The sequence below is a fragment of the Phascolarctos cinereus genome, unplaced genomic scaffold (genome assembly GCF_003287225.1).
Source record: "Phascolarctos cinereus isolate Bilbo 61053 unplaced genomic scaffold, phaCin_HiC Scaffold_726;HRSCAF=1367, whole genome shotgun sequence".
Taxonomy (NCBI): Eukaryota; Metazoa; Chordata; class Mammalia; order Diprotodontia; family Phascolarctidae; genus Phascolarctos; species Phascolarctos cinereus.
Window position 1 is genome coordinate 356,045,592 of NW_027556098.1, and position 23,861 is coordinate 356,069,452.

A 23,861-nucleotide genomic window follows, 5' to 3' on the forward strand; every position below is an offset into this window, starting at 1 on the left:
CTCTTGGGAGGCACTGACCTAGTATATCCATGCCCACAGCTACAGCCTCACCAGGAACAGGTTAAGCTTCAGCCTCTGTCCTGGTCTGTATAAGGAAGACTGAGAGGTCTCTTTTCCCTCCATGGACACATTTATTCCTGGGGGACAATTTAATAGCCAGAGTCTGCCCTCATTGTAAAAAGAAGTGTGGAAAGAAAAACCAATCTTACCTTTACCTGCTGAAAATCTAATCTGTTCAAAATGTTCCTTGGCTGGAAGAGGATGGGGTCCTCTCATAGGGTGTTTACAGAAAGCAGGACATTGAGGCTTGTGACTTACCTTCCCAAATTGTTGGGACCCGATATCATCAAGCATGCTTAATCTCTGGAATTTTCCTCCCTTTACTCCTCTATATCCAAACACAGGATGCTGGGAGAAAGAAAAGAGGATGGTTTCCGAGTTCTTCTCCATTTTCCAAGACCCTTCCAGGAAATCTGAAGAGAGCCCCTGATGATTGTGATAGAGAGACAGAAGTTGAGCCATGAAAAGAACCCTGGATTAGGAGGAAGCAAACCTGGCCTAGGATCCTGGCTTTGCTACTGTCCAGCTAAGTGACCTTGGGCAAGTCATTTCCCTTCCTTTGGGCCTCAGTATCCTGGCAAAATCCTAGAGCATGTTGGTAAAGGGGTGGTTAATGAACAGCTAGAAGAGGAAGCAGAGCTTCATCAAGAACAGATCATGCCATTTCTATGTATTACTAACAAAGCCCAACAGCAAGAGATAGAAGGAGAAATTTCATTTAAATTTACTGTAGACATTGGAAAATATCTGGGAGTCTATCTGCCAAAACAAAACCAGGAACTATATGAATACAATTACAAAACACTTTTCACAGAAATAAAGTCAGATCTAAATACTTGGGAAAATATCAGTTGCTCATGGGTAGACTGAACTAATATAATAAAAATGACAATTCTACCTAAATTAATTTACTTATTCAGTGCCATACCAATCAAACTAGCAAAAAAAAATATTTTATAGAACTAGACAAAACAATAACAAAATTCATCTGGAAGAACAAAAGGTCCAAAATATCAAGGGAATTAAAGAAAAGAAATGCAAGGGAAGGTGGCCTAGCTGCACCAGGTCTTAAATTGTATTATAAAGCAGCAATCATCAAAACTGCTTGGTACTGGCTAAGAAATGGAGTGGTGGATCAGTGGAATAGGTTAGGTAGACAAAACACAATAGTCAATAACTATAGTAATCTACTGTTTGATAAACCCAAAGACTCCAGCTTCTAGGATAAGAATCCACTATTTAACAAAAACTGCTGGGAAAACTGGAAAACAGTATGGCAGAAACTAGACATAGACCAACATCTTATACTCTAGACCAAGATAAAGTCAAAATAGGTACACAATTTATATATAAAGTCAGATACCATAAGCAAACAAGAGAGCAAGGAATTGTTTACCTTTCAGATTTGTGGATAAGAGAAGAATTTATGACCAGACAACAGCTAGAGAACATTATGCAACAAAAAATGGATGATTTTGAAATCAGAAAGTTTTTGCATAAACAAAGCCAACGCGACCAAGATTAGAAGGGAAGCAGAAAGCTGGAAAACAATTTTTACAGCCAATGTCTCTGATAAAGGCCTCATTTCTAAAATATATAGAAAACTGAGTCAAATTTATAAGACTGCAAGTCGTTCCCCAATTGATAAGTGGTCAAAGGACAAAACAGGCAGTTTTCAGATGAAGAAATTAAAGCTATCTATGGTCATATGAAAAAATGTTCCAAGTCACTATTGATTAGAGAAATGCAAATCAAAACCACTCTGAGGTACCACACCACACCTATCAGATTGGCTAACAAGACAACACAGGAAAATGATAAATGTTGGAGGAGATGTGGGAAAATTAGAACACTAATACATTGTTGGTGGAGTTATAAACTGATCCAACCATTCTGGAGAGCAATTTGGAACTATGCCCAACGGGCTATAAAACTGTGCATACCCTTTGACCCAGCAATACCACTTCTATATCTATATCCCAAGGAGATCGTACAAATGGGAAAAGATCTCACATGTGCAAAAAATATTTATAGCCGCTCTTTTTGTGGTGGCAGAGAATTGGAAACTGAGGGAATGGCCATCAATTGGGGAATGGCTGAACAAGTTGTGGTAAATGAATGTAATGGAATACTATTGTGCTATGAGAAATGATGAGCAAGCAGACTTCAGGAAAACCTGGAAAGACTTATACGAACTCATGCTGAGTGAAGTGAGCAGAACCAGGAGAACATTGTACACAGTAACAGCCACGTTGCACTATGACTAACTTTGATAGACTTAGCTCTTCTCAGCAATGCAAGGATTTAAGACAACTCCAGAAGACTCATGAGGGAAAATGCTATCCACATCCAGAGAAAGAACTGTGGCATCTGCATACAGATTGAAGCAATACTATTTGCTTTCTTTTTTGCTATTTTGTTTCATTTCTTCTTTCTCATGGTTCCTCCCATTGGTCTTAATTCTTCTTTACAACATGACTGATGTGAAAATATATTTAATATGAATGTATATGTAGAGCCTGTAGCAGACTACATACTGTCTTGGGGAGGGAGAGAAATTTTAAAACTTGAAATCTTAGGAAGTGAATGTTGAAAACAAACAATTAATTAATTTTTTAAAAAAGTTTTAAAAAGAACAGATCATACCAGGCTAACCTCATTTCTTTCTTTCTTTCTTTTTTTTTTTTTTTGGCAGGATTAGCAGACAGGTACATCAGGGAAGTGATGTACATATAGTTTTCTTGGATAATATCAGTTAGTCAGAAAACATTTATTAAATGCTTACTATGAGCCAGGCACTATGCCAAGCATAGGGAACAATACAAAGAACGATAAATGACGGGTCACTGCTCTCAAGGAGCTTACAAGGAAGGCACTAACATTAAGGGGGATCTGAAAAGGTTTCTTTCCCGTGCAGCTAGGCAGTGAAGCAGATAGAGTGATGGACATGGAGTCAGAAAGACCTGAGTTCAAATCCTTCCTCAAAATTACTGTGTGATCAGCTGTATGATCCTGGGCAAGTCACTTAACCTCTGTTTACCTCAGTTTTCCCTTCTACAAAATGGGGTAATAGTAGCAGGTATTTCCTAGAGTTGCCACAAGGATAAAGTAAGATAGTACTTGTAAAGTAGTCCGTACACTTTAAATTCCTTGCAGAAGGCAGGACTTCAGCTGAGACTTGAAGGAATAAGGGGAACTACAAGGCAGTATGGCAAGTGAAAACACCCAGAACAAAGAGACCAGTGTCAATAGATAGCAGAGTATGTGAGGGGTGGTAGGAGTAAGAAAGATGGGATGATAGGAAGGGGCCAGGTTATCAAAGGCTTTAAAAGCTGAACAGATTGTTTTATATTTTATTCTAGCAGGAGTAGGGAGTTACTAGAGTTTATTGAGCAGATGAGTGACATGTTCGAACCAGTTCTTTATGAAGATCAATTGGACAGACTTGTTCTGCTTGGCTCCAGAGGGCAGAACTAGGAAAGAAGCCTCAAAAAGGAGAATGTAGGTAGAGCTAAGATCAGAGAAAATGCGTTACTAATTAGGGCGGTAGGCTGCCTCCAAAGGGAGTAGGTTATCCTTATTAAGGGGCAGAGGCAGGTGTTAGACCAGAGTCCTGTTTAGTTGTGGGTTGGTGCAACTGTCCTGTTGAGTTCCTGTCCAGCCCTGAGAACCTGGGATTCTTTGATCCTATGTTATTTGTTATACTTCATCACAATCACAATAAATCTAACATAGGACATACTGAGATCAGGCTGTACTTGGCCTAACCCCCTGCATCTCTTCCATATCCACCTACGAGTTTGGACATGAGCCATCAGGGTCAGAGTGACAGCCATGAGCTCATGCCAAATGATCACTAAGGAAAGATCAGCTCATGGTCACAAGCTTCTACTCCAAGGCAGCAAAGTAGACAATGAATCTTGGAAAGATTCTCAGTAAGGAGGCATTTGATTCAAAAGGTTTGGGGTTTCACCTTCAAATATATAGGGAACTCGAGAGGGTGAGGGAGAGGGGAGATGGCCAGCTTCAGCGTTCGCTCAGCCACTCTCCCTGCCCAGCAGACTTTACGATGGGGGCAATCTGTCAGCTTGATTTATCGTGCAGCTTAAGGAGAAAATAAGTAATCCGGGGAGCAGCCAAGAGCTTTCCTGGCTGAAGACCCAACAAATGGACCAGGACAGCAATAGCCAGAAATTACCCTCCAGGCAGAGTGAGATAGGCCAAGGGTGCTTTTATTCACTCACTTCTACTGGGAAGCTTCCTCTGATAACATTGCTATGTCTCTCCCCTCCCTTTTGGTTAGAACTGAGGGTGGGAGCCACCTCAGTGACAATGGAGTTGTCTTCCAAATGACCTGTAGAAGGGTGATATAACTGAGTGATCTAATGCCGAGGGCTCTGGACTGGGAATCAGGAAGAGCCGGGTTCAGATCCCATCAGGGACATTTAATAGATGTATATATGACCCTTGGGTAAGTGACTTAACCTCTTAGCCTTAGTTTTCTTCTCAATAAGATGGAGGTAGCAAAAACGTGTGGCGATTACCTCACATGGTTGTTGTGAGGTTCTAATGACATACTGTATGTAAAATCCTATGTAAATGTCAGCTATCATGCTTTTTACTTTAAGCAATCACCTTGACCTTCTCCAAGCTCCCTTGGCACTTAACCATATCAAGTGGTATAAGCACTGGGAGCAGGGGCTATGTTTGATAGGTCTTTGTATCCCCAGCATGAAACATATGATAATAACAACAACAACTCATATTTCTAAAGTGATTTAATATTTTCAAAGAGTTTTCTTCACAACAACCCTATGTAGTAATTATTACAAATATTATCACCAATTTTATAAAGAAGGAAATTGAGATTCAGAAAGGTTGGGGGTTTTGTTTTGGTTTGTGTTTTTTGCCCATTATCATATCATACAGGTTCTCCTGATACCAAAGCCAGCTCCCTCATGTGGCGTGTGTGTGTGTATGTGTGTGTGTATGTGTGTGTGTGTGTGTGTGTGCGTGTGTGTGTGTGTGTGTAATATGATACACATGACAACTCTGTGAGGTAGCTCCTGTTACTCTCCCCATTTTTTCAGATAAGAAAACTGAGGCTGAGAGAGGTTAATTGTCTTGCCAGGAGCAGCACAGCTAGTTAATGTCTGAGGCAGGATTCAGTGGAGGTCTTCTTGACTCCAAATCCAGCAACGTATCCACTGTACCATCTAGTTGCCTTTCAAGAACAAGTAAAACCACCTTCCTCCATCAGAAAGATTTACCTGAACAAATGACAATGGAGAAGGGGTGGCACAAAGGTCCACTATCTCACCTCCCTACACCATGTCAATCGCCCTCACACCTTGTTCCTGAGGACTCAAATTTGGAGAGGGGCTGAGTCCCAGGAATAAGCTGGCCGCCCAGCTACAGTAGGGACAAAGCTAGAATTAGGCTACAGGACCTGGCAGTGGTAGTAGTGAGGGGGTGGTTGAGCTGTGGGGCAGCCCTGGCCAGTCAGGCATTGGAAGGGGAGGGAAGTGTTGAGGTTAATTGCAGTAGCAATTAACCGCTATGGAATTATCTCAACTGGCTCCAGAATCCATTTTCTCTTTCTATCCCCTCCCAGGAGCCAGACAAAATGTGGCCAGGATGACAAGAGAAAAAGTGACTCCTGGATCTGTCTGTCTCTGCATCCCTATCTCTGTCTGTTTCCCACCCCCTCCCTCCTTCCATCTCTCTCTCCCTTTCTCTTCCCTCCTCCTCCCTTTCCTTACCCCTCCCTTCTTCTCCCCCCTGCTCTTTCTTCTTCTCTGCTCTTTTCTATTCTTCAGTCGCTCTTCTCTCCTCTCCTCCCTTTTCCTCATTCCTCTCCTCTTATTTCTCCTTCCCTTCTCTCTCCTTCCCTCTTCTTATCATTTTCTCCTCTCTTCCTTTCTTCTCTTCCTTCTATTATTTTCCTCTCCTCCCTCTTTCCATTTTCTCCTTCCCTCTTTTCTTTTTCTCTCTACCTCTTTCCCTATCTTCTTTTCTTTTGCCCCTCTTTTCTCTGCATTTCCTCTCTCCCTCTTCTCTCTCTCTCTCTCTCTTCTCTCTCTCTCTCTTCTCTCTCTTCTCTCTCTCTCTCTCTCTCTCTCTCTCCTTCTCTCTCTCTTTTTTATAAAAGTAGTGCACTTTGTCCTAACCTGTGAAACAGTGGGTTAATTGGCTTAGAGACCTACGGCATGTGGATGGGAGCCCTAATGCAGATTTAATCAAAAGAGACTGTGGAGTGAGGTGTTAAAGCCATTTAAGATAAATGGAGAGGGATACGATTTCCCCCAGAGTTATTCAGAGCAATTTTAATAAAGTGTGAGTTTAACTACAGAACAGATTGTGTACTTGAGCGTCATCTTACTACAGGGTAGAGCCAGGGAGGGAAGGCTCAAGCAGTCACCAAGATGACAAAAAAAAATCTTTCTCTTTCCCTGTCAGGCTAAGGCTTAATATTTCATATCATTTTTTTAAACTATCAAAGTTCTTGCTCTTTGCCTAACAATTGCATTTCAAATCAACAAATATTTATTAAATGCCTACTGTATGCAAAGCACTGTGCTTGGAGTCTTGAAAAGTTTAAACAAAAACATTTCAGGAGAGGAAAACAATCCCAGTCCAGATAACTGTAATCAAGAACAGTTCATTTAATCTCTCTGAGCCTCAGTCACCTCACCTGTAAAATGGGGAAGCTATTGCCCATAGAACCTACCTCCCAGAGTTGTTCTGAGGTTCAAATGAGATAATATGTGTATGCAAAATTCCAGTTATTAGCATTATTATGTAACATAATATGGTACATGTGAGAGAGAAATACAAGCAAAGGACTATGTGACAGGAAAGAGAGAAAAGTCTTTCCCAATCAGGGAACCAGAGGAGGTTTCAGGAAGGAGTTGAAAACCAAATTTGAGTTGGTTCTAAAGAAGAGTGAGGAATTAAGCATGATAGGTAGAAGGGAAAGCATTCCAGCCATAGGGAACAGTGAGCCAAAGCATGGAGATAGGAAAGTATAAAGTATGTTAATGGTACAACAAACAATTAGTTGCCTGTACAAGGTCCTGTACTTGGCACTAAAGGAGACATAGTTTATGTGGAAAAAAAAGAAACTGGGGGTTTAGGTGGCCTGCAGATTCAACCTGTGTCTATATTACCACACGGCCACCAAAAAAGTGAGTACAATCTTGGGTTACACTAGAAGAGGCTTACTGCCCAGAATAAAGGAGGTGAGACACCTGCTTGACTCTGCTCCAGTTAGATCATGGTAGAGGGGATCCCCATCCAGGCAAAGGTTCCACTAGCTGGCCTCTGACAACCCTGCTCAGCCCTTGTATCAAAGAGCAGTTCAATTCAATAAGCATTAGTTAATTATAACAACAATAGTATATATACACTATTGTATATGTCTATATATTCACTATTGCATATATTGTGTATATAATATATATATACATACATATTATATCTATTACATATTATAGCTATTATATATTATGTTATTATATATAATATAAACATAATTAGTTTAATGTTTGTCCTGCATTTCCAAAGAGGACCAGCGTCATCATAGAGCGGTCTTGACTCACATGTCTTCAAGACCCCATAAGCCCCATATACACGCACACTCACACACACACACACACACACACACACACACACACACATACACACACACACACACCTCCTATCTGCCAAGCACTGTACTACTAAAAGCTTTACAAATATTACATCATGTGATCCTCACAAAAACACTGTGAGGTAGATGCTGTTATTATCCCCATTTTACAGTTGAGGAAGTTGAGGCAAACAGAGGTTAAGTGACTTGCTTTACGTCAACAGCTAGTAGTCTCGTTTGAATCAGGTCTTCTTGACTCCAGGCCCAGCACTCTACTCACTTTACCACCTACCTGAAGTGTTTATCTAGGTACCTTGCACAGGGCTAGGCATGGGGGTAACAAAATCAAAAACAAAATAGTCCCTGGCCTCAAGGAACTTACATGGGATCATAGTATCATAGATTTAGAGCTGGAAGGGACCTCAGAGGCCAAGCTAGCCCTTGGAAGGTGATTTGACTTGCCCAGGGTCACACAGGTAAAGACTTGAGCTCAGGTCCTCTGACTTAAGAGGCAGTGCCTTTCCATTGTATTATACTGTCTTGTGAGTATTCTTTGGGATGAAAGATAAGGGAGAAAGCCATCTTGTCTAGGGTCCTGCACAGAGGAAGGAAGGAAAATTTCTTGAATTGAATTGAATTGAACTGAATAGCATCTCCTTTCAGATAAAATAATGAAGCTTGAATATGACAAGCCCCACGGTGGAGGAGGTGGGAAGCTGTCTTCTCTCTCACTATATGCTAAGAAAGACATTTCATGTGCAAAGCAACGATCTAAGTGGACTTGCCCCCTTCTCCTTGGCAGGAAAAAATGTCAGTTTTAAAGGAATCCCCTGCAAAAATATATACTCCGAGCTAGAGTTATAACTTGGATGGTGCTACTGAGACTCTGACCCAGGGCACTGACATCGTGTATACATCTGGAAACACTGCTCTTAGCACCTAGTTAGCACGAATATCAAGCCGCCAATCATTCTTCAAAAGTGCAGGGAGGTGGTTCAGTGGATGGACAGCTAGACTGTAAGGCAGGGAAACCTGATTTCAATCCTATCTCAGACTCTTTCTCTGTGACCCTGGACAAATTACTTAATCTCTCTCACCCTCAGTTTCCTCATCTGTAAAATAGGGATAATTACAGTACCTGCCTTCCAGGGTTGTTGTAAGGACCAAATGAACTAACATTCAAAGCACCTGACAAACTTTAAAGCACTACAAAATGCTGGCTGTGATGATACAGCTAGTGCGCTTGGTGCTATGGATAGAATGCCAGACCTGGAATTGGGAAGATCTGAGTTCAAATCCAGCCTCAGACACTGACTAGCTATGTGACCCTGGGCAAGTCACTTCACCCTGTTTGCCTCAGTTTCCTTACCTGTCAAATGAGCTGGAGAAGGAAATGGCAGACCACTCCAGCATCTTTGCCAAGAAAACCCCAAATGGGGTCATGGAGAGTAGGACACGACTGAAGATTGAACAACAAAATGATTGATGATGATGATGATGATGGTGGTGGTGGTGGCTCCAGGGGAGCTGCCTGACCTGTCTGCAATCTGCTCCTTTATGCCCCACCCCCACCCTAAGGGGTCCTGCCTAGAACTGCAGTTTCACAATGCCCAGCAGTAACTGTCAACAGAGGCTGATGTCCTAGAGTCTTGCCCTCCCATTCCCTTTCCTAACTGAATTTGTCTTTAAAATTTTATTTGAGGATGTAATTTGGGCTGTTTGGACCAAGCACATTCTGTGAAGCTTGCTCCGGGCATTCTCCATGCCTCCACTATAAGCAAAGTAAGAGAACATGGAGGAAATGAAAGGTCAGCCAAGCAGGTGAATGATCACAAAATCCTAGCAATGTTACAATTCATCTCTTATCATTAAGAGTGTTAAGTGTGAACTGTTAATGAGTATAAATGCAGCATTTGCAACAGAGAGACCAGGCACTTAGGAGACGATTCAGGGAAGGAGGCTTCAGGACAGCGCCATTGGGAGGGACATGCCCATCTCCTCTTGCACCTCCCACCATATCATAGACCAGGGGTGAGGAACCTGTGGCCTCGAGGCCCTCTAGATCCTCAAGTGTTGCCCTTTGACTGAATCCAGTTCTAAAGGGCCACATATGGCCTCGAGGCCACAGGTTCCCCACCCCTGGCATAGACCATACCTGGCATTTGGTTAACCCTTGCTGAACTGACCTGGACCCCCTGGCTGAAGGAAGATTTCATCCCAGACAGGCAATATGGCATAGTGGCTGGAGCACTGGACTTGGAGTCAGAAAAACCTGGGTTCAAATCCCACCTCTGAGACTTTAACTAGTTGTGTAATCCTGGGCAAGTCAATGAACAAACACTGAGAGTCAGAGTCTGAGTTAATAAACATTTATTAAGTGCTTGCTATAAGTCAGTCTCTGTGCTAAGCACCATATCAATACTAGCTCAATTGATCCTCCCACAGGATCACACTTACCCTGTGAGATAAGTGTTATTGCTATTCCTATTTTACAGCTGAAGAAACTGAGGCAGACTGGGTGACTTGCCCAAGGTCACAGAGCTAGTAAGTGTCAAAGGTTGGATTTGAACTCAAGTCTTCCTCACTCTGGGCCCAGAACTCTATCTCCTGCATGACCTAATCTCCTCTAGGTTGTGCACTTAAGGGGGGCAGCTTGAGTTTCTTCATCTGTAAAATGGGATAATGCCTGGAGTACCCACCTACCTACTTGATTTACTCACTGATATGAAGCTCAAATATAATCATGTATCTAAAGTGCTATGCAAATTTAAGTATCCTAGGGCTAGTCAGGGTAGCTCTCAGGCTCACCTAGGCAAGTGCACTTTCTCCCTGCCAGGTGCTTATAGCTGTCATTGCTACTGGAGGAAGGGTAGGAGAGGAGGAGAAAAATCTTGGAAACCAAAGGGAAAAGAAGCACTGAGTCATCCCAAAGCAATCATGTCCATAATGAGTGCCCAGCTCCTCACTCCTTTAATAACCAGTATACAGAGTGAGTGGCTGCTCCTGACACTGGACCAATCATCTTTAAGGCAATTCCCCCCCACCACCCCAGCTATTGGGACTATAAGACTAATCAAAACATTCTGTGTTGCCCATGTCCTTTAGCAAGGAGGTAGAGCACAAGTCTCAACAAAAGAGGCCAGAGAACGTGACCACCCCCCTTGGAAGTGCTCCACCTATGTGACTATTCCAGATGAGTGGTCATCAGGCCTCTAAATGATGGGGTCCATGGAACCCTAAGGAGTTCATGGCTATATTTCAGAAGTCTGTGCATCTGGATAGGAAAAATTCATCTTGATTTCCATATAACTGGTTTCCTTGGTAGCTTTATGAATTTTATTTTGTGTTTTTAAAAGAATTATTCTAAGAAGGGATCCATAGGCATCACCAGATTGCCAAAGGGTTACTTGATAAACACACACACACACACACACACACACACACACACACACACACACACACAAAGGTTAACCCTGCTCTGAATAAAGCCCTCTTGGATTCTTCAGGGGATACTGACTTTTTCCTTTAATGACTGTCTTGAAGAGCTTGTGTTGGAGTAGAGGAGTAGGTTCTAGGGAATGTCCTGGGAGGACATTCCAGAGGCCAGCAGGCAGCATCTGTCACACCTAGCAAGATGGCACACACTGATCAGTGCCTTCCTGTACAGAAGAGGCAACAATTCCAGCTTCTAGAGAGCAACTCACTGGCCCTATCAAGGGAAGGAAGCAGAAGGGACTGGTCCCTTCTAGAAAAAGAAGGGGAATTTTCCACCAGATGGGGACAGCTTAGGTAAGGGAGATACTCACCATTGTGAAAACCAGGACACCGGAGAAAGAAGACTAGAGACGTACCAGCAGCTAAGAAAGCTTGTCAAAAGCATCCTTGGGAAAGTCCCTCAACTCCTCTGAACCTCACGTTTCTTCTCTGTGAAATGAGGAAATTAGATTCAATGATCATTAAGATTCGTTCCAATTCTGCCAGTCTATGCTGTGTATGTTGAGGTCCTTTTAGCTCTAAGATTTTATGTGATTCTAAGTTCCACATGCTAAGGTCACTTTCAGCTCTGATACTCTGTATTCTATGGTCTGTATCTCTTTCAGGTCTGACATTTTCAGTTCCATGTTTAAAAAAAAAAATCTCCCAGCTCTGATGTTTTAAGTACTAAGCTACTTTCCAACTCTACCGTTCTATGTTCTAAGGCCCTTTCCAGCTCAAAGAGTCTATCTTCCAAGGACCCTCTCAGCTCTGACATTTTGCGTTCTAAGGGCCATCTTAGTTCTGACATTCTGTGTTCTAAGGGCCCTCCCAGCTCATACTAAGCTTTAAGGTTCCTTCCATCTCTGACAATCTATATTCTCTGTTCTAAAGTACATAAAGGCACAACTACACAAAATATACTCATGCTCAGGCTAAAAGAGTACAAGAACAGAAGATGGGATTCCAGGATTCCAGGCTGGAACATGCTAAACATCCATGTTCAGAGAAGCAGGGATCATATTGAGACTCCATTAGAATCTAGACAAGACAGAAGGTGACAAGACAGAATGTTTCTTCCTGTGCTGATCTCCCCATATCTAGAAGTACTCAAATGGAGAGAAGAAAAAGTCAAAGGTTTCATATTCTGCAAGCATCAATCAGAAAACAGATTGAAAACAGGAGCACCTTTTCCGTCTTCATCGGCCCCTTGGCAGTTGCACCACATCTTAGGCCACACACTGCCCCTCAGCCCATTGCCACCACCGCCATGCCCTGAACAATTGAGGAAATAAGACTTCCTGTTCACAACCAGGTGAAAAGATACCAAATCTGTCAAGATCAAGGAAAACAAGGACAATGTGAAATTTAAGGTTCGCTGCAGCAGGTACCTACACACATTGGTCATCACAGACACAGAGAAGGCAGAGAAACTTAAACAGTCCCTGCCTCCTAGTTTGGCTGTGAAGGAGCTGAAGTGAAGGAATCATTCAATGTTCTACCTGTATTAAAATGTAGGGGGGAAAAAGAAAAAAAAACAGGAGTAATAACATCAAGGCCAGGTTCCTAAGAAGGTAGGGAACAGGGTAGTTCATACTATAGCACACTGAAGGCACAGGGATGGAGCCAGATGAGGACAGTGGGCATCAGTGCCTTGCTTCCTGTCTAGGGTTCTACCAGAATCTTCTATTTATAGACATTATTCTTTCTAAATCCCTCTCCTATCCCTGCCTTTATGTGATCCTCAGAGCAGCCCGGGGTTCTAGGATGTGCCATTGCCTTTTTCTAGTTGGGGAAACTGAGACTAGAGAGATATATTTAAAAAGCAAGTAAATTGACATAGCCAGGATTCAACCCCAGGTGTTTGGGCTCCTAGTTGATATCAGTCAGTCAATCAATAAGCATCTTTTAAGCACCCACTATATGCCAGGCACTGTGCAAAGTGCCGATGATACGAAGGTCTATTTCCAAAGATGAACACAGAGAAAGGAAAAGAACCTGTATGTTCAAGAATGTTTATAGCAGCTCTCCTTGTGGTGGCAAAGAACTAGAAATTGCAAGGATGCCCATCAATTGGGGAATGACTGAACAAGTTGTGGTACATGATTGTGATGGAATACTACTGTGCTGTAAGAAAAGATGAGCTCGGTGACCTTAGAAAAAGGCTTGCATGAAATAATGAAGAGGGAAATAAGAAGAACCAAGAAAATGTTGTATACAGTAACAGCAATATTGTTGTAAGAATGATTTTGAGTGAATAAGTTATGATGACTATTATAAATACCCAATTTAACTATAAAGGACATATGAAGAAAGACACTATCTGCATCCAGAGGAAGAACAGATAAACGGAAGTATGTATAGAATAATTTTACATATGTATGTATGTATGTGTGTATATTGTGCGTATATATATGTGTGTGCATGTGTGTGTGTGTGTGTGTGTATATATACATATATTATATATATATATATATATATATATATATATATATATATATATATATATATACATACACATGTGTGTGTATAGCTATTTCTGTCTAATGGTAGCCATCTCTAGGGAGGGGAAGGGAGAGGGTAGGGGAAAAAAGAGGGGAAAAAAGAAATTTACATGATAATTTTGTTGTGTATTCGAAAGGAATAGCAAGTTGTGCATAGCAGATTTTCAGTTTCATGTACAATCTTTTTATTGTACTGTGTTTTGGAAATGCTTGTTTTATTCAATCGATATGTAATAACATAATAAAAAGAAAAAGCAAAGAAAGGCAGACAGTCCCTGCTGTCAAGGAGCTCATAGTCTAATGGGGGAGATGGTATGCAAACAACTATGTACAAAAAGGCAACATATAGGACAAGCTGGGGAAAACCAACAGAGGGAAGGCACTAGAATTAAGGGGGATTAGGAAAGGTTTCCTGTGTAAGAAGGGATTTTAGCTGGGTCTTAAAGGAAGCCAAGGAAGCCAGCAGGTGGAGATGAGGAGGAAGAGTTCTCTTCAAACATTGAGTACGGCTGGTGAAAATGTCCAGAGTTGGGAGATGGAGTGTTTTGTTCCAGGAGCCAGGCAGAATGTCACTGAACAGAAGTACATGATGGGTAAAAGACTTAAGAAGATTGCAAAGGTAAGGGAGTTCCAGGCTATAAAGGGCTTTGAGTGCCAAAGAGAGAAGTTTACATTTGAATTTTGTACTCCATCAACATACCCCTATAAAAAGGGCTTGGGAGACATTTTAATATTAAATTGCCATGGTTGTGTACCAGCCTTAAACAGGGTCTAGGCTCATGCAGAATTCTGTTCTAGAGCATTGTGTTGGCATTATAGTGAGACTTCTTCAACTCTAGATTAGGAACAACTCTCACCCATAACATTGTGTAATCAATACCCAAATCATTCAGCATCTGGCTGAAAAAGCAAAAGGATGATGGAGATGAGAACTAGAAATGATGATGAGGATGTCTTCCATATTCATAGGCAGATAGATAGATAGACAGAATATTCATTGAGTGCTTACTATGTACTGTGCTAAGAGCTGGAGAAAAAATGACAAGCAGGGGGCAGCTAGGTGGTACGGTGGATAGAGCACCAGCCCCAGAGTCAAGAGGACCTGAGTTCAAATCTGGCCTCAGACACTTCCTAGCTAGCTGTGTGATCCTGGGCAAGTTACTTAACCCCCATTGCCTCCAAAAGAAAAAAAAGAAAAAATAACAAGCAAGGCAGTCCTTGTCCTCAAAGAGCTTCCATTTTAATGAAGGAAGATAGTGTATATAGATATATAGATACACACACATGTAGAAAGGAAGGAGTGCTATACATTCAGTGGCATGGTGGGAGATGTCCAGGAAGGCTAGGATGACCATCCAAGCAAGAGGAAGGCCAAAGCTGGCCTGCCAAACCTAGGGTCATTCCAAGGGCAGAGAGAAATTTTCCAGTGGGGAGAAAGTAAAGACGATGACTCTAGTGGAACCAACTGCGGCCATCTCCAATTGGTTGTAGATGTCCAGGACAGGTGGAAGACACCCAAAGCCCTTGAAGGAGTTCAAAGCATTTTTATCACAACCCTGTGATGTAGATAGAACAAGTATTTTTTTTTTTCCAAGGAACAGATGAAACTTGGAGAGATCAAATATCAAAGCTAGTAAGTGGCCAACCTGGGGGCAAAGTGGATGCTAATGAAACCCAAAACCCCAGTGTAAACTGAAAGAGGATTAGACTTTGAATCAGAAGACCTAGGTTTGGGTTCAGGTTGGGTTCTGAAGTTCACCTGTAAAGGTGAAGTCTAGTTATTACTGGTATAGTTATTGTTGCCTAACACTTCGGGGAAAGCTAAGGAGAGAATAGAACAGGGGATGCTGGGGCTGATTCATCCCATTTCACTTCTTGGTCCTGGGCCCAGCCCTGTTACAGGAAAAGGTTGCAGAGAAGGCTGGTGTGTTTCCATGACAACTACAGTCAGTATAGCCTCCTATTCTCACAGAGAAAGAGAAACATGAAGAGAGAGGCATTGAGACAGAGAGAGAGACAGACATAGAGGGACATGGATACCTCAAGACAGAGAAAGACATGAAGAAATACAGACACATAGAGAGACAAAGATGAGCATGATCATGATCATGATTATGATAGAAAGAGAAAGAAAAATTTAAAACAGAGAGTCGTATAGACAAAGAAAGACACTAAGGTATCCAGACACAGAGGGAGACCCAGATGAGGCAGGCATATAGAGAGAGACATGGAGAGAAAATCACAGAGAACTAGGCAGAAACATAGTGACATATAGAGATAGAAACAAAGGAGAAAGAGAGATAAACAGAGAACACAACATGAAAAAGACAGATGTGAAGAAATATGGACATAGAAAGAGATACAGGAATGCAAACACAGAAGAAGGTTCAGACAGACAAAATAAATATATTAATAACTAGTATTTATAATAATAATAGCTAGCATTTATGTAGAGCTTATTATGTGCCAGTCCCTGTACTAAACACTTTAAAATTTCATCTCATTTGATTTTCATGACACCCCTGAGAGGTAGGTGCTATTATCATCCCTGTTTTACAGTTGAGGAAACTGAGGCAAACAGAGGTTAAATGACTTGCCAAGGGTCACACAGATAATAAGTGTCTCTGGAAGTGAATTCAGGTCTTCCTGACTCCAGAGCCAGGAAATGAAGAAAGGAAAGAAGGAAGGAAGAAGTGAGAAGGAATGAAAAAGAAAGGCATAGAAAATTTGAGGGAGAAAGAAAGACATAAAGCACAAAGAGATAGCGACATAGAAAAAAAGAGAGATGCACAGAGACATGAAAAAATATAGAATAGGATGAGACAACAGAGGAAGAGATACAGAGGCACAGGCACAAACAGGCAGATACAAGCAGACAGAAAAAGAAAAAGAGAGGGGATGGGCAGACAACAGAAAGATGGAGTGCCTGAAAGAGGAAAATAGAGAAGCTAATTAGTTTTATGCAAATATACTTAGAAATCAGGGGTCTCCATCACAGCGCTCTGAGAGTTACAGAAACTAGACCTCCATAATGGCCAGCGTCCTGAATGATGATCTGGCTTATTTCCTGATCTTCTGAAACAAAATTCAGGCTTCTAGATGGGAGGGGTGGAGAGAGCAGCAAACACAGGCAGAATTTGTTCTACAAAGGTCTTTAAATCTCACCTAACATTTGGCAACCCAAACACCCTTGAAATCCTCTCTGCCTCCTCATCCTAGGATACACACTCTGGAAAGTGAGCAAGTGAGCGTGACCTCTCCTGGCACAGGAGAAAGCCCTCTGCATTCCCAGATTCACACTCCACCTTGTGGCTTTTTAGGACCTTGCTGCTCAGATCTCCTAGTGTTATTTGCATCTGTACAACTCTGGGTACCCATCACCTCTGTGCTTGCATGTCCTAGGTAGGAGGAAACGAGCTACAGCTAACCTCAGAAGTGCCATGAACAGAATGGTTAAATATCCTGAAACCTCTGCAAAAACAAAACCATATTTCCCAGGGAGATTTGAATATAGGGTAGCCTGGACTGAATCTGAGAATGGTATTCCTGCTTGCTCAAGGCTCCAAATTCCATCTCTCAGGCAGGAGCATGTTCTCTCCCACAATTGACCTTTATCCATTTTCCCTGGCCCTGATCTACAGATGCCACTGTCAGGCTGGACATGAAGGGAAAGCAGACATATGGGATGAGGAGTGCATGATTAGAAAGGGGAAAACTTCTGATTTCTCTTTGTGTTCAAAGAGAAATTTGGTCTGTTCTCTGTAAGACACTATAAATCTGTGTGGGCTTGGGGTAAGCACTTTCCCTGCCTGGATGGGCATGAGCCCTAGCCCCTCCTCCCCAGCCTCATGGATTTAGAGACAAGAGGCCTTAAAATCTTCTACCCCAACCCTTTCACTCTCAAGATGAGTACTTGGTGTAGACCTTTCCTCTTTCTGAGTCTTAACTGGACACACTGTACCTCGACACCCACACAGTGATGTCATTTTGGTCTTGTCCAAGAATGAAGGACAGCAACCAAGCCAAATCAGTCGTGTCCTCTGTAAACTAATGGCACTGGATGACATGCTCCCTTTCAGCCCTAACAACCACTGCTCCTGATGATCTCTGGAGTTGGAAGGGATAGCTGGAAGGGACTCCAGCACTGAAGGTAAAGAGTACTAGCAGCTCAGCTTAACGGAGGGCAAAGGGTCCCAGGAAGGGAAAGGACACATGGGGGTGAATCCCTGGGACAAGGAGGAGGTGGTCTCACAGCAGAGTCTGATGGAGAAGAAAGCTGGATGGGAACAGGGCCAGCTGGGAAACCATGCTAGACTCCTAGTGGATATCAGGGAATTGAAAGAGAATACAAGGTTGTCCCAGCCCAATCCAAGCTTCAGAAGAATTGAAGCTCCCTGAGGGCATGAGCTACTTTTTTTTTTTGTCTTTTATCTGCAGTTCCTGGTACAGTGCTCGGCACATTGTAGGAAGGAAAGAAACACACATTTATTAAGCACCTGCTATGTGCCAGCACTATGATAAGTGCTTTACAAATATTAGCTTACTTGATCCTCACAATAACCCTGGGGGATAGGTACTATTATTATCCCCCTTGTACAGTTGAGGAACCTGAAGAAAGCAGAGGTTAAGTGACTTCCCTAGGGTCACACTTATCAGTATCTGAGGCCACTTTTGAACTCAGGTCTTCCTGACTCCAGGTCCAGCACTGGAACCACTCCCCTGCCTAGCTGCCTATAGGCTCTTAACAAGTGACTGTGAAATTTAACTTCATTGAATTGAATTAGATCCCTGAGCTCTGTGACTACAGTTGTGGGCTCTGTTCCATTTCACCTTCTTTCTCTTAATCACTAGTAAAGTTGCTTTACAAACCCTCATCTCTCTCCATAATTTAAGGCAGGAGGAAGGGAACCCAGTTGCCTTCACATGGAGATTTGTGGCATCTGGAGAGAGGGACAGAAACGGCCACTTCACAGCACGTCATGGCAGGGGTGGCCAGGAAAGATCAACTGTGAAAAGAAGAAAATTCCCCCAGGAAACCGAGGCTGAGACTGGAACTGGGGCTAGGTGGAGGCTTCCAGAATCGACTTCCTCTCAAGAAGAGGCTGAGCGCCTCTGCCCAGTGGCCTGGCCAACTTCCCAGAGGACACTGCAGTTGGCTGCATCAGCTTCTCCTGATGAAGGGGTGGGGGGAGTTGATGGGTGAAGCTTCAAAATGCTTTTTGATGTGTTTCTACAATGTGGCTATATCCCCAGGCTTAGTTTAGGCTTTCAACTGGATATGGGAGCCCTGAGGTAGAAATGGTTCACTAGCAGTAGCTCATACACTGGCAACAGGTAATAGCAATCATCCTTTGTATGTATGCTGTGCTTTTCTATGGCTACAAATCCAAACCAATCCAACCAGCATTCATTAAGCGCCTACTTTGTGCAAAGCATTCTGCTACAGGCTGAGGATATGAAAGCAAATTAAAAAGTCATCTTTCAAAGAGCTTTCTTTCTATTCGGTTTCAGAACCCTACTCATCAGCATGAGTGTGAGTTGGGAGAAAGAACCCCAGAGTTTTAGAAGGGCTACTTGTCACTTACTTCCCCTTCGGGCTGTCTTTGATCTAGTGTTACACTTGATCAAGCAGGTCACTCACAAGTCATTTGTGGGTTTCCATCTCATCAAGCTCAGCCGCCCATAAATTTTGGCATGTGCTCCCACACTGAACCTTGGGCAGCATGCAATTCCAACCTTTCAAAACCTTTAAGTTTGTAGCTTTGTCCTTTCTGTTTCCAATACTCTTTCACTGAAGGCAGAAAAAAATAGATACATCAGGGACAGAATCAACAGGATGGCCCTATGCTCAAGGCTTCACACTGGTAGGGGAAATAGGCCACTGGTGCACTCCCCCCTTCTCTTTCTCTCTCTCTCTCTCTCTCTCTCTCTCTCTCTCTCTCTCTCTCTCTCTCTCTCTCTCTCTCTCTCCTTTTTCCTCTCTCTCTCCCTCTCTTTCTTTCTCTTTCTACCTAGAGGTTTACAACAGTCCTAGACTCCTCACTCAAACACAACCAGGCAGGAAATAGCGATTATTTTTGGCTGGTTAGTGTCTTTTTAATTTGCATCCAGTTCCAGCTCAGCAACCAATCAAAAATCCATTTCTTCACCACTTCCTGAGCAAAACAGAAACAGCCATAGAATACCTCCATCTGGTCTGAAGTGGAAAACAGGGGCCTTCTATTCCCATATCAGTAGGCACTACCAGAAGCAGGATCACCAAATGTATGTGCTTCTGGGACTGAGGAAATAACACGTAAACAGGAAGGAGAGCATACTAAGAATTAGGGGAATCAATAAAAGACTTCCTGTAGGCAGTGGCGTGTGAGCCTTCGAGGAAGGTGGAGATTCTGAGAGGCAGAGGTAAGGGTGGGATGCACTCCAGGAATAGTAACTAGTCGGTGAAAAGGTACAGGGTTGGGAGATAGAGCTCTGCATTTTGGGAATAATATAAATGAGGATTGGACTAGACCACGAGTTTTTAACCTGGGGCCCATGAACTCATTTTTATATTTTGATGACTCATTTCAATATAATTTGGTTTTTTTTATAATCCCATATATTTTATTTTATTCATTTAAAAACATTTTCCTGAGAAGGGCCCGTAGGTTTGCCCAAACTGCCAAGGGTCGTGGTTAAGTCTAGGATACTATAAAAGGTTAAGAAACTCTGGACTAGATGATCTCATTTTTTTATTCACATTATCTCATTTGAACCTTGTTTCTGCCCTGGGAGGCAATCAAAAAAGTTATTATCTCTAGTCTGTAGCAAAGGAAAGAAATACAGAGAAGTAACTTTCCTAAGATCAAGCAGGTAGAACCAGAATTCAAACCCAGGTCCTGGTCCAGTATTTTGCACTGCCTTTGCACTACCAGTACATTAGACTGCAGGGGTGGGGAAGCTTCAGCCTCGTGTTCAGGCCAAAGGTTCCCCATCCCTGGATTAGAGCTTCAGCAATAATAATAACTTAAAATTATATAGTGTATGAGATAAACAGAGACATGAGTAGGTAGAGCTCATTAAGACAGAAAGACAGAGAAGCAGAACCCAAAGAGAAAGGCAAAGCATTTATTAAGTACTTACTTTGTTCTGGGTACTAAGGTAAATGCTGAAGATGCACATACAATCAAAGAAGACAGTCCTTCCCCTCCAGGAGCTTACATTCTAATGGAAGCAGGCCACACTTAACAGTGTTGGAAAAAGACAGGGTACCTGTGCTGGGGTTTATAGAGGAGGCTACAGGATGGGGCAATGGCTTGCTGGCTTGTTCCCAGCAAGATCCCAGCAAGGTAAGGCAAAAGGCTCACCTGTTAAAGCCCAAGGGAGGCAAGGGCAGAGTCCAGGTTTCTGATAGGGTGAAGAGTACCAGAGAGTGGGGTCATGTGGAGGAGGCTCCAAATGTATCTGCAATGATTGATTTCAGCCTGATTGTCTCTCAAGTACTTTGTGATGACTTCACTGTGTAACCTGTGGATTCCACCACCTCTGTGGACCTCAAGCCATTCTGTCATCCTGCCTCATTTGCCTGTACTCATTTAGAAAAAAAAAACATTAAATTAGTTCAGGCCTACCTACTCATGCTAACAAAGAGCATATAGCAGAAAGAATACTGACTTTGGTATCAAAGGACTTGGATTCAAATCTGGCCTATCATGCTTTCTACTTGACTGACCTTGGGAAAAATCAATTAGTGAAGAAGTTAAATGACATGGCTTCTGAGGTCCCTTCCAGCTCAAAATCTATGATGCTAAACACCATTGAATCCAATCCAATAACCCATTCCAATAAACATTTATTAAGTTCCTACTTTGTGCCAAGCACTGTGCTAAATGCTAGTGATACTATCAATAAAAAGGCAGAATTGCAATAGCTCAAAAGAAATGTGAGATGCACAGATTTAGAGGCATCTCCACTCCAAATGTTCATGTGGAGTATTTGTGCCCGACCTCTGATAGAGCCTTCTGAGTTCATATTGGTCTGATCAGCCACAGTCAGATACACTGTACCTTGACCCCAACATAGTGATGTCATTTTGGTCTTCTTTGAGACAATATCCCATAATTAAGAAAAAGAAAGACAGTCCCTGGCCCTCAGGGAGCTTATAGTCAAATGGGGGAGAAGACTTACAAAAAGAGACAGGAAAGCAGTGGGGTGGGGAGGGACACCAGGGAGTACCTGGCACAGGAGAATCTTGTTCCATAAAGTTGAAACATGGCAGAGCAGTAGACGCAGAGTGGAGGGAACCCAAAATTCTAGTTTCTGCCCTCTATAAAGGAAGACATAGGGAGGAGGTTGGTACTCCAGCCTCTTGCCCTCCAATCAGAGGGGAGGAAAGGTGGGGTCAGCATGAGTTATCAGCATGGTGATGAAATTAATGGTGATGAGTTTAATCTGGGAAAGGCATCTTGCTCCATGGAGTTGAAACCTGGTAGAGCTACAGATACAGAGTGGAGAGAGCTCAAAAGTCCAATTAACAATAAAACATTTAATCAGGACAGATATAAATATTAAAGCAACCATAAAGAATCAGCACACATTCCCAAGAGAATATAGGGTCCTTCCCTTTTCCTTCACATTACAGCTGGACAAATAAACTCCAAATCTTGGACTCCAATAGAGAAAGATTTGGGCTCCATCTCAAATTATAACTAGAAGAGACTCCTGGAGGGCCCTGAGGGCTGAAGACTTCAAGGGGCTGAGTTTGTCTCCAATGTTGCCTGCTTACCCTGCTCATCTTTGTGTAGATACCACTCAGACCTGCCAGCTACCTCTCCATAATGGCTCCATGTAGGGCAGCTAAGTGACACAGTGGATAGAGCCTGGAATCAGGAAGACTCTTCTTCTGGAGTTCAAATTTGGCCTCAGACACTTACTAGCTGGGTGACCCTGGGGAAGTCACTTCATTATGTTTGCCTCAGTTCCTCATCTATAAAATGAGCTAAAGAAGGAAATGGCAAACCACTCCAATACCTTTACCAAAAAAAAAAAAAAACAGCAAATAAATGATATCACAGAGAAGACCAATCTTCAGCTATGAGGGGGGAGGGAAATGTCTTCTGCCTGACCCCTGTGATTTTCACAGGGCCTAGAGCTTTAACTAGGAAAGCTCATGGATGGTATAAAGTAAATTGGAGTTGTGCACCAGGAAAGGGGGTAGCCAGGTGGCACAGTGAAGGGAAGGCTAGACCTGGAAGTCAGGAAGACTTGTCCTCAAACCCTACTTCAGATACTTACTGGCTGTGTATCAATGGGCAAATCACTTGACCTCTGTCTGACTCAACTTCCTCAACTGGAAAATGGAGATAATAATAGCACCTACGTCACAGGGTTATTGTGAGGATCAATTAGATGATATTTGTGAAGTGCTTAGCACAGTGCATGGCACATAGGAGGCACTTGATAAATGCTTATCCCCATGCATTCATGGAATGATCAGTGATTCCCCAACCCATCAACTCCCCCACCATGAGGAAGTTAGCAAGGCGAAGGGGGGAATGAGAGGTAGAAGCAGGAAGTGAAAGAAAGGGTCCACGGCAACAGGACCATGAGAATGAGAGTCCAGGACCGAGGAAGGAAGGATGTCAAGGCACAAGGACAGTAGCAAAAAGAGAAACAAGCCTCTCTCCCTCTCCCACTCCAGCCCTCAGGTTTTACCATCATTTGGCAAAGCTGTAGTCACCCCACTCTAGTTACAGTTCTCAGTGAGCCTCCCTCACTCCCTCCTGGACAAAAAGGCAATTAGGAGAGTGCTACATGTAGGCCAGCCCTGCACTCCAAGATTCTAAAATTGTTTTGTTTATCCTGCTGGAAGAAAACTTGCGTTGTTATCAGCCGCCTTCTTTCAACGCATGTCGACACAATGGCTGGTTTTCAATGCCTCTAAATGATTCCATCTGACCACTAGAAGATTGGCCTGTTGCAAATGACTGGTTTTTCCCATGTCAACAGAATAAAGTAAGGGGGGGGAGGGGGGAGGAATACATGCATATAGTTTTAGAACTGTCAGAGCTCAGTGTGGTTTTCTTACAATTCCTGTTTTCAGGAACTCACCATGCAGCATTGAGCTCCCTCACATCTCCGAAGCCATTCCCCACCCCACTACATATCCCTATTTCCCCAATCCTCTCTCCTTACAAACCGTTGCCAATGCATAT

General features: G+C 42.8%; 1 pseudogene; it reads left to right on the forward strand.

Annotated features, from left to right (window-relative positions):
• Positions 1-9,482: 9,482 nt before the first annotated feature.
• Positions 9,483-12,681, forward strand: LOC110205997 (large ribosomal subunit protein eL38-like; annotated as a pseudogene).
• The last annotated feature ends 11,180 nt before the right edge of the window (positions 12,682-23,861 follow it).